Below are 15,385 nucleotides of genomic sequence, written 5' to 3'. Positions count from 1 at the left end.
TATCTAGCCTAAACGCCCAAAGCCACCATCAAATTAATAGAAATTGGTGGATTTTTTTGTTTGTTGGCAATTTTGTTGTTCAAATGGACATTGAGACAATATATACAATTACTTGGGTCTGTAACAAAAACCATACAGGTCTCCCAGTGGTATAATATAATAACACATGGTTGGGGAATGTGCATTTTTCATATTTTCCATCTGAATTGGTGGGATAAGGAGGTATGGTTTTGAAAAATACACCTTCCCCAACCATGTGTTATTACAATATACCACTGCAAGACCTGTCCAACATTTCAAATTGAACTGAAACACACATGTAGCCTAGCTACCAGAGTTAGCCTAGCTGAGAGGTGGCCTAGCTACCAGAGTTAGCCTAGATGAGAGGTGGCCTAGCTACCAGAGTTAGCCTAGCTGAGAGGTGGCCTAGCTACCAGAGTTAGCCTAGCTGAGAGATGGCCTAGCTACCAGAGTTAGCCTAGCTGAGAGGTGGCCTAGCTAGAGTTAACCAGAGTTAGCCTAGCTGAGAGGTGGCCTAGCTTAACCAGAGTTAACCTAGCTGAGAGGTGGCCTAGCTACCAGAGTTAGCCTAGCTGAGAGGTGGCCTAGCTACCAGAGTTAGCCTAGCTGAGAGGTGGCTTAGCTACCAGAGTTAGCCTAGCTGAGGGGTGGCCTAGCTACCAGAGTTAGCCTAGCTGAGAGGTGGCCTAGCTGCCAGTTTGTTTTTTCATTTCCCCCCTTCACCTCTTTCTCTCTTTCCTTACCACTCGTTCTCATTAAGACTATGGAAAACTTGAGGAGCGGATGGGTCGATGTTTTCATTTTTCAAGTGCTTGTAACCATTAGACGGCACCAAATCATCCATCAGGCAAATGTGTTTCTGGTTAGGGCCTGTCAATTTAACAAGTAGCGATGCTCAATATGCAAGATGTATTACACTCCATTTCAATAACCTTCATTATTTCTTTCAAGTGTCGTTCGTTTCGTTTTCTATTTCCCTTCTTATCCACACACACACACACACACACACACACACACACACACACACACACACACACACACACACCCCTCTTTCACTGACAGCAGCAGAATCTCCTTGCCAAATTCAGTACTTGAGCCGCACACCACTCCGAGCCAGGTGACATTTGATTTGCCTATGATCAATCAGAAGCAAAGCCTCATTCCCATTTCCAAACCATTGGCCACAGACATAAAATGATACCTGCGTGCCAATCCACCCCATCTAGACTTGAGGAAGGGTGCAATTCTATATCTTTGTGGTGCTGCAGAAAATTCCAAACGGATAAAATGTGTGGGATGTTGAATTCCAACTGAAAGCGCCCATAAACTGAAGTCAAGCACACGTAAATGAAAGCTCTCCAAAAATGCCTACCGTTGCCATTAACAAACCTGGGCTCAAGTGAACCCATATAAACAGTTCTGGAGTTCTCTCAATAATAATAACGAATATAAATTACCGCAGACTACAAATTGTAAAACAAAGATTGCAACAGAGATATGTGTTTTTTAAATTTTATTTATAAAAACTGATTCATTCATTTAATCCATGCACACTCTCCAAAACAGCTGAGTAAAACAATTGAAATGTAGCCTAACCACAAAAACCTAGTCAAACCACAATTGCGAAATAAATCTTTTCAAAACCATTTTCTCTGTAATTGCTAAAAAACCAACCCAATCCAAGAAGATATATAAACAACTCATTCTCAACGAGAGCAAAGGACCACATCCTTCTCCCTAGGTCCCAAATGGCACCCTAGCACCTATATACAGTAGTGCACTCCTGTGGGCCCTATAGTGAAAAGTAGTGCTCTACATAGGGAACAGGGTGCCATTTGGGATACATCCTCTAATTACACCTGCCATGATCACTTTGGCTCAACTGTAGTGGTCGGTCGTTATTACAACAATAGGGAAGGAGCACTTGAGGAAACATGTAGGCCATTGTCAGGGATCTCACGGTACAATACTATCAGGATACTTAGACGCCGATACGAAATGTATTACCGTTCGCTGTTCCAAACGTATTGCTCACTATATGTCTGCTGCAGAGAGACGAGAGAGACCGTGAGAAAATGAGTTTTTGTCAGTCGGGAAATAAAAGTGCTGAAAACACGTTGGTTCACTATTTAAAAAGAAGATGGAGAACAAGTCATGAAGGAAAAATACGGTAATTGTGGTGCAGGTACAGCCGACTACGGCAAAAATAATATTGCAATATTGCAAAAACGATACGATATATTATTTTTCAATAAGTAACTGTATGCCCATCACTAGAAACATGTAGTGGATAAGTTCTGTGTGTGTGTGTGTGTGTGTGGGGGGGGGACTGTGTCTGTGTGAGAAAGAGGGGGAAATCCCCCAGTCTGTTGTCGCTTTAATGAACATATCTGTCCCTGGCTGGCGGGCTCGGCTTTAAGAGGTTACAGCGTCTCAGTCTCCGTCTCTACCTCATTCTGGTCACAAAGCTGGACTTTGTAGGAATGTTGATCTCTCTCCAAAAAGCGAGGGTGGGTTAGCCTCAGCTCCGGCCTTGGCTCTCACTGAACTGAATGGCTGAATCAGTCCCAGGCTCAGCCACAAAGAAAAGAGAAGAATGATAGCTTGATCAAGACTGCTTCACCGAGAAACAAGTCTGCTTCACCCCCCCGACCGTAAGAACGCCATGGGGGGAAACGCAGTTCATATTTGTGTTCATGACCAACCGTTTATTTACTGCAGCGGTCATACAAAACACAGAGCAGAAGAAATCACACAGGTCGAACATATATCTGCTGTGAAAAGGAAAAGGTCAGAGTTCAGAGAGATTAAAAGCAGGCATACATAAGAGAAGCATCAGGTCTCCACAAGACCACTGTAATATCAGCCGTGCTGAAAGGGAAATCGCCATTTTCAATGACTGAATGTCAGAGGAATTTCTCGGGCCTATTTTTAAATACGGTATTATACGTCAATTCTTCTAGCCTACCTGAACACATTCAAATCAACAACACCATATATCAGAGAACGTGCGGTGTATCTGGTGTCTGAAACTAAGACATTACATTCAAATTACAGAAAGAATAATCACTACCTTACCTTCACGCTGAGCTCTTGTCCAAAGCGTTTTTTAATCAGTCACTCACAGATAGTTTTTTCATATACAGTATTGCCAAGACTGTAGGCTACTCATATTCAGTACAGTACTCCTGTGACTGTACACAAGTTGCTCAGCCGGGTTCCTCTGTGAACGAGCAGCGCCCACATTTTAAACAGGTACGGCAGAATAGGGGCTAGGTCACATGGTGTTGAGCTGACGTACCCTACACGCCTGACGGAACATTGGGCAGGCGGCACACCAGCAGCCAATCAGAAATGGTTACGGAGGGAGCAGGGCGGTGTGAGGAAAACACACTTCACATACCGTGCAATGAGGAAACATCCGTCACGAAAATACAGGAGTCAATCATTGAGAGGTCTAAAAAGCCATACTAGCGAAGCTATACCAGTTCTTTAGAACACAGACAAAGCTGACAAAGAAACATCACTTCAACCATAACACAAAAAAACTAAGAAATTCCTTTACATTTTTCAATTATTATTATAATTATGATTATTGTTTATCTTACTGTACATCTCAGACACTTGGGAGAGATACACCACTAGACCTTTCAGTAAAGGATGTACATCTTGTACATCTTTAACCATTGGGATTTATAAATGCAACAGCTGGGGAATGGTACATTTTCTGCTTGACGCTGGAGGGTCAATTAATAATGGCGGAACTCGCGCTATCTCACGGATGATACTCATGAACGCACACACAACCAGGAGACCAGACCGGTGTGTTGGCCCATTTGGCAGACACAACTCACAAGACACAACTCACAAGACACAAATCACCAACCCTGAAGCAACAGAGCAGCGGAGGGACGCAAACACACACAAACAGTGGAGTGACACACACACACACACACACAGTGGTGACACACACACACACACACACACAGTGGAGTGACACGCACACACACACAGTGGAGCAACACACACACACACACACACACACACACACACACACAACAGTGGAGTGACACGCACACACACAAACAGTGGAGCAACACACACACACACACACACACACACACACACACACACACACACACACACACACACACACACACACAGTGGAGTGACACGCACACACACACAGTGGAGCAATACACACACACACACACAGTGGAGCAATACACCCACACACACACAGTGGAGCAATACACACACACACACAGTGGAGCAATACACACACAGTGGAGCGACACACATACACAGTGGAGCGACACACACACAGACACAGTGGAGCAATACACACACAGTGGAGCGACACACATACACAGTGGAGCGACACACACACAGACACAGTGGAGCAATACACACACGCACAGTGGAGCAATACACATACACAGTGGAGCGACACACACACAGACACAGTGGAGCAATACACACACGCACAGTGGAGCAATACACACACACTGTGGAGCGACACACACACAGACACAGTGGAGCAATACACACACGCACAGTGGAGCAATACACACACACTGTGGAGTGACACACACACACACACAGTGGAGCGATACACACACACACACACACACAGTGGAGCGACACACACACACACACAGTGGAGCGACACACACACACACACACACACACACAGTGGAGCGACACACACACACACACAGTGGAGCGACACACACACATACACACACACACACACACTGGAGTGACACACATACAGTGGAGCGACACACATACACACAGTGGAGCGACACACACACACACACAGTGGAGCGACACACAATGCATACAATGTCTCCCCAGCTGGAGGAAGTATTGGGAGCTGGAGGTGAGACGTGTGGGGAGTCGGAGGTGAGACGCGTGGAGAGCTGGAGGTGAGACGCGTGGAGAGCCGGAGGTGAGACGCGTGGAGAGCCGGAGGTGAGACGCGTGGAGAGCCGGAGGTGAGACGCGTGGAGAGCTGGAGGTGAGACGCGTGGAGAGCTGGAGGTGAGACGCGTGGAGAGCCGGAGGTGAGACGCGTGGAGAGCCGGAGGTGAGACGTGCGGAGAGCCGGAGGTGAGACGTTTGGGGAGCCGGAGGTGAGACGTGTGGAGAGCTGGAGGTGAGACGTTTGGGGAGCCGGAGGCGAGACGTTTGGGGAGCCGGAGGCGAGACGTGACTTGTGTGGAGGAAGGAAAACGGGGAAGGACAAATGATCCAGGGGTCGGATTTGGGGCAGCCCCATCCTGCCCCCACTGGCGTCCAGACACACACTCACGCACACACACACACACTTCATTACATCCCCATCAAAGCAAGTAACTGGCATAGACCGCTCACTGCCGAGGGTCAATGTCTCAACTCTAGTTGAGCGTTCCTATAACGTGTGTCAATATGGCCATTGGCTGTAGGTACGTGGATGGTCCACTGACATAATATGTCAATAAGTAGTGTCTTAAGAGCTGTATCGCATGTCGAATATTCTGTTACAGGTTTTTTATCAATGAGTTTGTATTGAAAAAGTGATTTATGAAATTGGGATTTTAAATATTTTTAAGCAGGTTGTTACCTGAAAATAGCATTTTGCAACACTTTGTTACCAAAGCAGGCATTCTGCAAGGGAGAACCAGGATGTTGTGTTCCAAACACGATCAAATTCAGGGACAGAGCGAGCGGGATTGAGTATTGTTGAGCCAACGGAAAGAGTACATATTTTATTTTTGTTTTCGCACCAAACACACATTCACACCTCCAGATCTCTATTCATCGTCAGTTCACAGACCACATGTTCATTTCACATCAAACCATATGGTTCCAACTAACACAAGAGATTCAGCAAACATCTGGAAGAAACATATTTTGAACCATATTTTACACATAAAAGCTCTTGTCAAACTATCTTTGTCCAACCAACCACATAAATCCACAGTGAAACAACGTGTGTTTACAGTGGGCCTACATGTACCAGAGCCCCCAAAAATGATCCTACATATTTAGATATTGTGAAACAACGTGTGTTTACAGTGGGCCTACATGTACCAGAGCCCCCAAAAATGATCCTACATATTTAGATATTGTGAAACAACGTGTGTTTACAGTGGCCCTACATGTACCAGAGCCCCCAAAAATGATCCTACATATTTAGATATTGTGAAACAACGTGTGTTTACAGTGGGCCTACATGTACCAGAGCCCCCAAAAATGATCCTACATATTTAGATATTGTGAAACAACGTGTGTTTACAGTGGGCCTACATGTACCAGAGCCCCCAAAAATGATCCTACATATTTAGATATTGTGAAACAACGTGTGTTTACAGTGGGCCTACATGTACCAGAGCCCCCAAAAATGATCCTACATATTTAGATATTGTGAAACAACGTGTGTTTACAGTGGGCCTACATGTACCAGAGCCCCCAAAAATGATCCTACATATTTAGATATTGTGAAACAACGTGTGTTTACAGTGGGCCTACATGTACCAGAGCCCCCAAAAATGATCCTACATATTTAGATATTGTGAAACAACGTGTGTTTACAGTGGGCCTACATGTACCAGAGCCCCCAAAAATGATCCTACATATTTAGATATTGTGAAACAACGTGTGTTTACAGTGAGCCTACATGTACCAGAGATGGCAACAACAACAAAGCAATCCATCATAATTTTAGACGCTGACATAATGCCATCATAGCCTGTAGTGCCTGGAAAGGGAGGAGTCCATTAATATTTTAGTGAGGTTCATAGGGAAAGACAATTGGCTGATGTTAGGAAGGGCAAAATAAATCTGAAGGCGGTTGGAGTTCGACACGGGGAAAAACGATAGAGCCAATAAAACCACTCTAAGCTTAAATAGTGTATGTGTGTGTATGTGTATGTGTGTGTGTGTGTGTTTGTATTCATGTGTGTGTGTGTGTATTTGTGTGTGTGTGTGTGTTTGTATTCATGTGTGTGTGTGTGTATTTGTGTGTGTGTGTGTTTGTATTCATGTGTGTGTGTGTGTATTTGTGTGTGTGTATTTGTGTGTGTGTGTGTGTGTGTGTGTTAATCCCTTTGAATTACTCTGCACCTTCACATTCTATAAAGAGAGGTGGAGAGGGAGAACATGTTCTTAAAAAGGGAAAATAAAATCGAAAACATACAAAGGGTCTGTGTGTGTGTGTGTGTGGTGTGTGTGCATCATTACAGAGACACACAGAGGGGTTTCCATTCTAATAATACGTTGACTCTCTGCAGTGCTGTTCATTGCATCAGCAGCCATCGGACTCGCAACAGCACAATACATAGATGCATCAATACAGCCTGAGTGTTTTAGCAGGTGTATTGGGGAGTGTGTGTGTGTGTGTGTGTGTGGGGTTCACTGGGCCAGAATAACATCCCCACACACAGCTGCCTTTCATTAAGGTTCACATGCTGCTATCATAACAAATCGCCTCCCTCGAAGAGTGGGAGGGAGGGAGGGAGGGAGGGAGGGGGGACGGCAGGCGGGGATGTGTCGGGGAGTTTTTATGTGAGTGGGGGGAGGAAGTGTGTGTGTGTGTGTTTGGGCGGGGGGATGCGCGTGTGTGTGTATGAAATAAATCACAAACATTCACCTTTCCCCTCTCCAATCGCTCCCTGTGATATGTTGTGATTGACAAAGTCCTAGACAGACAGAGGAGCTGTCCTCCCTTTCCCTTTCCTTGTCCCACCACGCCACCACTTCACAAGTGCACTCAACTCAGTGAGCTGGGAGCTGCTCGGGAGCTTGGCTGGGGCTGGTGTGCACTGCTTGCCCGTGGCGGAAGGGAGCCACTCCTCTAACCCCATCTCCTCCTCCCTCCCTCCCTCCCCTCCTCCTCACCCCCGACCCTCCCCCGTTTCAGCATGGCTGGGCTGCAATGAGCCCTGCTCCAATGAAACACGCTATTCCAGGCAGAGTGTGGCGCTCGGTGCCGCCGCTCCTCTCCTCTGCTGCACTGCTCACGCACCACACTTAACAAGCTGCTGGTGAATCAGCCTTGTGCATGCCCTTGGTGGCTATTCCTTTACTCCCTTCTCTTCTATACATCTGGTGCTCTACCTTGGCCTCGCTTCCGTTTTCATGGTTGCTATACCACTGCCACCGCCTGTCTAAGGAGAGGAGGCATTCTCTTCTACAGGCCTCGACGTATCTCTCTTGCCCTATCGTTTGGCAAGCCTCTGAGGTGAAGTACTGGGTCTTCTGTTCAAACGGCATTGATCTGATAGTATTAATGAAGCAAAGGCACATTTGACAGAATTAACACTTCAATATGTCACTGAAAAATGAATTAGAGGCTATATTTACACAGAATAAACCATCTGGTGCACACAGGGAAGTAACGGCGACTCCTGAATAAGAACACACACTGTTGATGCGATCAGAATGACAAGTGGCAACCGTCTTTCAACCGGTCACACCTGGGCATGGATTTAGAGTGAGGATCACGACGGCCAAACGGGACTTTTTTTTAACATCATTATAGTAACAAATGATGCCTTCTCTCCTTCCAAAGTACCCCGCACAACCGCCACCAAAGGCCCTGTCATGAGGTTTTAAAAAAAAATCACTGGCTACGTATGAGTAACAAATGAAACCTCAGATCTCCAAAGTGATCCCATCAATCATCTGAGAGTTAATGTGAACTAATAAAATCCGATTTTTTTGGACCTAGGAGATCGACGTCCCCTAGTGCACCGAACTATGTCAGAAATTGATTACGACTGCACTTCAAATGAATTTGACCCGCTCCACTCCACCTCACCCTGCTCCATCTGGTCTCACCCGCACCATCCCGTCTCACTCCACCTCACCCCGCTCCACCCCACCTCACCCCGCTCCACTCCACCTCACCCGCCTCACTCCACCTCACCCTGCTCCACCCACCTCACCCGCCTCACTCCACCTCACCCCGCTCCACTCCACCTCACCCGCCTCACTCCACCTCACCCGCTCCATCCCGTCTCACTCCACCTCACCCCGCTCCACCCCACCCCACCCCGCTCCACTCCACCTCACCCGCCTCACCCACCTCACCCGCTCCATCCCGTCTCACTCCACCTCACCCCGCTCCACCCCACCCCGCTCCACTCCACCTCACCCGCCTCACTCCACCTCACCCGCTCCATCCCGTCTCACTCCACCTCACCCTGCTCTATCCCGTCTCACTCAACCTCACCCGCTCCATCCCGTCTCACCCACCTCACCCGCTCCATCTCACCTCACCCGCCTCATCCCGTCTCACTCCACCTCACCCTGCTCCATCCCGTCTCACTCCACCTCGCCCGGCTCCATCCCATCTCACCCCACCTCACCCTGCTCCATCCCGTCTCACTCCACCTCACCCTGCTCCATCCTGTCTCACTCCACCTCACCCGCTTAATCCCGTCTCACTCCACCTCACCCCGCTCCACCCCACCTCACCCCGCTCCACTCCACCCGCTCCATCCCGTCTCACTCCACCTCACCGGCTCCATCCCGTCTCACTCAACCTCACCCCGCTCCACCCCACCTCACCCTGCTCCATCCCGTCTCACTCAACCTCACCCGCCTCATCCCGTCTCACTCAACCTCACCCTGCTCCATCCCATCTCACCCAACTTCACCCCGCTCCATCCTGTCTCACTCCACCTCACCCGCTCCATCCCGTCTCACTCAACCTCACCCCGCTCCACCCCACCTCACCCCGCTCCACTCCACCCGCTCCATCCCGTCTCACTCCACCTCACCGGCTCCATCCTGTCTCACTCAACCTCACCCCGCTCCACCCCACCTCACCCCGCTCCACTCCACCTCACCCTGCTCCATCCCGTCTCACTCAACCTCACCCGCTCCATCCCGTCTCACTCAACCTCACCCGCTCCATCCCACCTAACCCAACTTTACCCCGCTCCATCCCGTCTCACTCAACCTCACCCTGCTCCATCCCATCTCACTCCACCTCACCCGCTCTATCCCATCTCACCCAACCTCACCCGCTCCATCCCACCTAACCCAACTTCACCCCGCTCCATCCCGTCTCACTCAACCTCACCCTGCTCCATCCCATCTCACTCCACCTCACCCGCTCCATCCCATCTCACCCAACTTCACCCCGCTCCATCCCGTCTCACTCCACCTCACCCACTCTATCCCGTCTCACTCAACCTCACCCGCTCCATCCCGTCTCACTCCACCTCACCCGCTCTATCCCGTCTCACTCCACCTCACCCCGCTCCCCCCCACCTCACCCCGCTCCTCCCCACCTCACCCCGCTCCTTCCCACTCCACCCGAGAAGCATTTGTTTCGCAGCGATAGAAACCTTTGTCTGATTTAGGCCTACCAGGGGCGTTTCATAAAGATAATACCTTCTGCAAAGAAGGTGTGTCAAATACATCATGTTCCGATCCTCACATCTAGACCTAAATAATAGAAATGTATTTTTCGTTTTTCACAAACTAACTTTTGGTGTTTGCTTATTACCTTCAAAATAGTGGTCTTAAAAGTTATTGTTTAGGGCGTGAATTTAAATGCAGCAATTTCCTCACTAAAAGGCTATTAAATATCTTTCATTATGGTTCTTGATTACCTAGCCTAATCATACAGTTCCCCTTTGCAACAATTTCAGTTATATAACTGAAGGGTCACAGGATCAAATGTGTCCAGCAGGCATCTAGAGGACGCATAGCAGTACTGTATGTGGATGCCAGTGCCATACGTTATGTAGGCTGGACGTAGACTACACTAAACCAAACAGACGCATTTACACTGTACGACAACCCAGTTGTCTGCCCAACAACAGCCCTGTGCCTGCTCAGAAGACCGACAGGCTCCCTGTTCCTGCTCAGAAGACCGACAGGCTCCCTGTTCCTGCTCAGAAGACCGACAGGCTCCCTGTTCCTGCTCAGAAGACCGGGCAGGCTCCTGTGCCTGCTCAGAAGACCGGCTCCTGTTCAGGCTCCCCCTGTGCCTGCTCAGAAGACCGGGCCGGGCAGGCTCCCTGTGCCTGCTCAGAAGACCGGGCAGGCTCCCTGTGCCTGCTCAGAAGACCCCTGTGCCTGCTCAGGACCGGGCAGGCTCCTGTTCCTGCTCAGAAGACCGGCAGGCTCCCTGTGCCTGCTCAGAGGACCGGGCAGGCTCCTGTGCCTGCAGGCTCCCTGTGCCTGCTCAGAAGACCGGGCAGGCTCCCTGTGCCTGCTCAGAAGACCGGGCAGGCTCCCTGTGCCTGCTCAGAAGACCGGGCAGGCTCCCTGTGCCTGCTCAGAAGACCGGGCAGGCTCCCTGTGCCTGCTCAGAAGACCGGGCAGGCTCCCTATGCCTGCTCAGAAGACCGGGCAGGCTCCCTGTGCCTGCTCAGAAGACCGGGCAGGCTCCCTGTGCCTGCTCAGAAGACCGGGCAGGCTACAAACCAAAGTTAAGCTATCAAAAAGAACATAAAACTTCCTCACACAATGAAAGTGAGCACAATCATTTGAGAAAATAGAGTGAAAATACCACAAAAGATGTACAATACTTGAGTGAAAATGAGAGACAGCTTGAACAGAGCAGAACAAATATCTGGCCTCTTTCTCTCTCCGAGAAACACACAAGACTGAACTATAATAGTTTAACTGTGTATCAAATCTCTCTGTGCAGTGCCACATTATAGCCTGGTTCAACTCCATAAGACCCAGTCCCTGTTTAAACAAAAGCCTATTTAGGAGGATCCAGGAATCTTTCGTCAGGCCTCTATCTTCAGTCTCATTTTTCAGACGCAATTACAGAACATGAAGATACCTCGGCTCTTTGTTTTACCTACACTGGCTGTCTGCACCATGTCCAGGCTGTTTAGAGGGCACTGGTCTGAACCTACTGGAGTCAACCACTATCAATGGATTATAAAAATAAATACAACTTTTTTTTTACAAGAGCGCAATCTAATTTTACAATGTTTAGAAAAAAGGAATTATGTTATGTTGAATTATATGAAATGTTTTCATTAAAAATACTAGTGTGTGTGTCCCTCTATTTCTACTTTAAAAAATAAATACAAATATTTCACCTTTATTTAGCCAGGAAGGCCATTTGAGAACAAGTTCTCATTTACAACTGCGACCTGGCCAAGATAAAGCAAAGCAGTTCGACACATACAACAACACAGAGTTACACATGGAGTAAAACAAACACACAGTCAATAATAAATAAATAATGCTACTGACTAACGGTGGTGTGCTGATTCTGAGAACAAGATGCAACATAACCGTATGCACCTTTTCAATGAAATAATCCACAACTGTAAAGTGACAGTGCTGACCTTTAAGAAAAACTGAAAAATAACCACTAAATGTTTCATAGCATTACACATTTAAACAGGTGTTTCTGATGTTCAATAAAGTATCTATTGACTGTCTAATAAATCATTGTTACAGGCCTGCTGTTTCTTTAACCAATATAAAACCTTAAACAATGTTTCACCCCATATCTTAAAATAGCCTAACCTGGGGGTTACATTAAAATGAACGAATTACGGAACATTTTATTTCTGCTGTAGGCTAAAGGGACCTCCAGGCTCAGTGCCTCCGGGGAAAAGAAGGGCACAGGGTAAAGAAGTGAGCCAAATCACACACTACACACTCTGCACCATATCTATCTAAGGGACAACGACATGATTCATAGTCCTTTTTAAAAATGTATGTGACCTGGAAGCTTTTCAAATATTTTGGTATACCGGTAGCGTATTCTATTATATCGCATTGTTGGCATCCCCGTTGGATAAAGACTAGGGTCTATATTCAACCCGTAACGCTGAAGAGCCGCTTTATAGCGCAATTGAAAATTAAAGGCAATGTTCCCGCGGTCGCATAGACTGCATTCACGGTAAACGCGGCATATGTTGGCTCAATGTAAATGATATGTATATGTATATCTGCAATCTGTAACGCTTCAGCGATACACATTGAACAAAGCCCTAAAACTACTTATATGGGGATAAATCTGTCAGGCTACAGCTTTAAGGACCCAGTGAGGGGACGAAGCCAGTCCCTTATAATAAACCAATACACGTTATTGATAACCAGCACCGTATGCCCAGAAATGATGACAAACGGAAAGCTTTACAGTGTTCTGTCATGTGTTTTGAAAGGTCCTAGACAAACCGTAATGATACAGCGTATTAATAACATAGTGGAGCAACATATCATGTATGTGTCGCCTTTGTAGAGAAGGAAGACAACGATGTATTCTTTTTTTTCTCCATTTTATGCATTTGTCTGATTATCGACCTGTGCCCGTGTCGCCAAAGAGCACCTGATACAAACGAACACTGGCAGAACAATTAAAGGACTAAATACATCTACACGAGCAACAACAATGGCACTCATAATAGGCGAAATAGCAACAATGTCAGAAAACTGAATACATTTTTTTTTAAATAACTGACATATAGTTGTGTGGATCGATTAAATTACAACATAAAATTACTGTAGGCCTTCAGCTGTACGCAATCAAATGGCAATTTATATATATATATAAATTGTTGCTTATTTTAAGCACGTGTGCAGATACCAGGTGAACTATTTTAATGTGTCCAACAATGCGTAATCAAATAGCATGCACATACGCCAGTTTATCCTGGTAAAAGTAGTTCAGAAGTTTCACAACACACAACTGACATAGACGCTACGAAGGGTACCTCAAAATATTAAATGGGATTTTTCTATGGCACTTTTCATGTCAAGCGCTTGTAAAACACGAACGGCGCGTAATTTATCAACAACTCTCACAAGAAGTAAACACCAGCCATACCAATACCCGGCTAATAAATGTGTTTATCATTTTGGACAATATTAAAATAAATAAATGACAACATGACAGTACAGTTTAGGGCCCTACCTGGCGTGGATTTTTCCGATTAGAATCCCATTGTTGTTCAGTACCGGTGGGTCAAAACTTCACCAAACGATGCTCCAACTTCTAGGGAATTCGTCGCTGTTTTCTGAATGGAATAGTCGGTGGTAAAACAAAGGTTCTGGCAAACACAACTCTCACTCCAGCTATTTCAAAACGATAGGATAGTCCCGTAGCTCAATGGAAATATAAAACATACCAATGTCGCCGACGGGGTGTTGACAGGTATTCGCTGCCCGGGAACAACAGTGAAGACTGTCTGATCACTCAACAGAAGAGGACAGAGCAGTGCAAGAAGCAGAGGATTCGAGCATGACACCGTCCAGCAGTGACAACCACACATGTGTAACTACTGAGGACCCTACCAACCACAGACGACACAAAACGGGGGGAGATCGAGTTACGATTGTTGTAGCCTATTTGCGCCGAGAGAACCACTGCCTCCGTAAACTTCAGTCCCCTTGACGTAAACAAAACGAGCAAAAGAAAGGCACTCTCTCACACTCTTCCGACCGCCAACGGTACAAGCAAGGTGGCTATTTTGTATTTTCAAAAGAACGGAGAGGTCTCCGGGTCTAGATAGATATTGTTGTCCAGCGCGCGATGGAGCGTCTCCCCCTTCTCGCAGTCAGTCGATGTAAAGACCCAGTGTTCCCCCTGCTGCGTCCAATCAGTATGTATATCTAGCACTATATGATAATAATTTAAGGGGCATCCATGAGTTGCGTCGCGGTGTGATAAATGACTCCTCGACGGATCTCGAAGCAGATGAAGATGTCTGCGTTGGTACTGATTAGGCTGCACACTCAGATAATGGATTTAGGGCTTCGATTTGGAGAGGATGGTGTATAAGGCGTAGGGTTATTTGTTTAGTACAGAGCAGCTTGCAGCCGACATCAGTTGTTATGACATGTTAAGAAATGCATCATTTTGTTGTTTTATTTGACGGTCACATATTTGTAAAAGTAGGTTGCCATAATTAGGCCTGCTTAGAGATGGCACGGGAAAATGATTTGGAATTCCGTCAAACGAGCAGTACTGTACCATTTTGGTGCCAGGTACAGTAATAACCCGATTGTGTACTTTTTCCAGCAATATTACAAGATGTTACTGAGGACAAACAGAGCATAACATTTGAACATATATTGCAGCCAGCCACCCCACTAGAAAGTAAAAATAATGACTAGAATCAGACTGTTTTTCTATTCCTGCCAACATGCAGATGCAGCCCATGGTTGCACATGTTCTTTTGCTTGGACTTTGATACCAATGTTAATAGTCAAATGTCAGGAGGTCATGTCTGGGGTCAAACAGTTGACTGAAACTGAAAATATGCACATATTTTACAGCCTTTGACATACACTAAGTGTATAAAACATTATGAACACCTGCTCTTTCCATGACATAGACTGACCAGGTGAATCCAGGTGAAATGTAGGATCCCTTATTGATGTCACT

The 15,385-nt window shown here is 46.8% G+C and overlaps 1 protein-coding gene across 4 annotated transcripts in view; it reads right to left on the bottom strand.

The window, feature by feature from the left end:
• tenm3 (teneurin transmembrane protein 3) overlaps positions 1-14,654 on the bottom strand; it is a 442,903-nt gene extending 428,249 nt beyond the window's left edge. For 2 of the 4 annotated variants that reach the window (XM_042329705.1, XM_042329706.1), the window contains exons 1-2: positions 14,127-14,653; positions 13,913-14,015 (exon numbers count right to left, since the gene is read on the bottom strand). The gene's annotated coding sequence lies outside the window, so the exon portion shown is untranslated. Of the gene's footprint in view, positions 1-13,912; positions 14,016-14,126 lie in introns of all 4 variants that reach the window. The other 2 variants (XM_042329704.1, XM_042329708.1) reach the window with 2 other exon arrangements.
• Between the last annotated feature and the right edge of the window lie 731 nt (positions 14,655-15,385).

This window comes from Oncorhynchus tshawytscha, linkage group LG11 (assembly GCF_018296145.1).
Source record: "Oncorhynchus tshawytscha isolate Ot180627B linkage group LG11, Otsh_v2.0, whole genome shotgun sequence".
In the NCBI taxonomy this organism is placed as follows: domain Eukaryota; kingdom Metazoa; phylum Chordata; class Actinopteri; order Salmoniformes; family Salmonidae; genus Oncorhynchus; species Oncorhynchus tshawytscha.
Note: the sequence above shows the minus strand (reverse complement) of the source record. Positions and strands in the feature narration are given on the sequence as shown.